This window comes from Lipotes vexillifer, unplaced genomic scaffold (genome assembly GCF_000442215.2).
Source record: "Lipotes vexillifer unplaced genomic scaffold, Lipotes_vexillifer_v1.1 scaffold1980, whole genome shotgun sequence".
In the NCBI taxonomy this organism is placed as follows: domain Eukaryota; kingdom Metazoa; phylum Chordata; class Mammalia; order Artiodactyla; family Lipotidae; genus Lipotes; species Lipotes vexillifer.
This window is the reverse complement of record NW_006797999.1, coordinates 1,433,622-1,435,724: the sequence shown is the minus strand read 5'-3', so window position 1 is coordinate 1,435,724 and position 2,103 is coordinate 1,433,622.

The window sequence follows — 2,103 nt, the reverse complement described above, 5'->3', positions numbered from 1 at the left end:
CTGTGGAAGCGGCTGTGTAGGAGGGTGTGTCCGAGGCGGGTTTGAGCAGCGATCCAGATGGGGGGGAGTTGATAGGGTTTGAAGGGGCGTGAGCACTGGGCTTTTACAGGGAGTTGTTTCTGCTTCTCTGATGGCCCTGAGCGTTCCGCCGCCACTGATCGGTCTCAGCTGAGTACTTCAGCGTCTGACCTTAGCCCGCCTGCATTTCTTTCTGTAGAAAGGTTACTCGAAGGCGTGAGGACCCAGAAGCTGGGCTGAGGTTTCTCGGTGGTGAATTTGAGAGGACGGTGGTTTTTCCTGGGTCTCTGGGGCCTTGGAGCCTTCCTCTTCCTTGGGCCTTGGCTCTGCGCCCTGGCCTCCACCCTGGGCCCACGCTTCAGAAGCAGGCTTCTCCCGCGTGCTCAGAGCCTGAGGCTGGCGGGCGGCTCTTTGTGCTGTAGCCTCGCTTGTCCACTCTCCATCCCCTCTCAGGCCCTGCCCCAGCCCTCAGGACCCCACGTCTGTCTCCTTGTGCCTCTTGGTGGGAGGAGGAGGAAAAGGGGCTGTTTCAGGCTTTCTCTCCAGGATAATCAGGGTTTGTTGGATTGGCTCACATTTAAAACCACCTGTGGCGCACAGAAGAGCCTCTCAGGTCTTCAGGACGCTGCCTGCTTTAGGAAAAGGAAGCCACTAAACCCTCCCTCCTTGGAGTCACAGGATCTTACATCTGGGGAGACTGGAATTCACGCTGGTTTAGTGGTTCTGCACCTGCTTAGGGCGCCTGGGCACGTAAGAAACACCCAAGCCTGGCCCCGCCCCAGGGCAGCGAAGTCAGGACCTTGGGAGGGGGCCTGGGCATCGTCCTCGGTGTGGGAAGGACAGACAAACCTGCAGGTGATCTAATGCACCTGGGCCCAGAGCTCTGAGCCCTGATCACAGTCCAATCCGAGGCCCCACTGGGTAGCTTCTTGATTTGAGGCAAATAACTAAACCTGAGCTCTCTTCTTTCCATTGGAAATGTACGACTCCCTGTTTAGCAGATTAAACGGCCTAACTGAACGTGCCTGGCACAGACTAGGTGAGCGCACCCACTCTGCTGTATTTATGTGTATTTTTCATTCCTATAGTCAGACACTGGAGTCCTGTTTTCCTAGCTCCTAAATAGTGGAACCAAGATCAGAACCCACTGTTTTGTTCTTTGGTCCCAGTGCCCTGGAGTCCCCCCAGCCTTCGTGAAGGGGCACCTATACCAGCCACTCGCCCTGGGCAAGCTTGAGTCATTGTTTTAGTCAGAGCTTTTCAGAGTCATGGGGACCCTCCCATTTCAAGGCAGAGGTTCCACAGGAGCGTAGAGATGCAGTCGTGGCAAAATGGGAACTGTCGCCCAGACCGCATGACAGGCTTGTGGAAAGGACAAGGTGAGGTTTCCGGAGGAGTCTGTTTTTCAGCAGTTTCCAGTTTGTGCAGCTGACCCTTTGCACGGGGCTAAGTTCTTGATGGTGCGGCTTCCTTCTGCCCAGCACTGAGATCCCCTCTCCCTTCCCAGTATTCACCCCTGACCCCACCCCCATCAGCTTCACAATAAGGGACCAGATGCTTCTGGATTCTGCTATGAGAGGCTCAGTCAGGTGTGGCCACAAGAGGAAAGCAAAGCTCGTTACGCTCTCGGGTCCTAGAGGCAGGGCCACGCCCGGCACGTGGGGGCATGGCCCCGGGGGGTCAGGGGGCAGAGGACAGGACGGAGGGTGGGGATTGAGGCCACGGCCTTTACTAGGGTTTCCAGGGAAAAACAGGGCGGGGTGAGCACATCGGATTGGCTGCTTTTAGTGATTTTGCTGGGCTTTGGGTGACAGGGCTGCCCCGAGCCACCAGGCACCCGGCCTGGATGGTCCGGGCAGAGGAGTGTCACCTCCCCAGGGGCAGGGCAGGCGGAGGAGGCCGGGCCTGGCTGGGCTGTCGGCATAGGTCACAGGCGAGCTCCTGGCTGGGCCCTTGGCTGGCAGGGGGTTGTCTCTCCCCAGCCAGGTGGGACTTCAGATGTCAGAGCATCACAGTAGACAGAAATATACACACACACACACACACACACACACACACACACACACACACACCCACACACACACA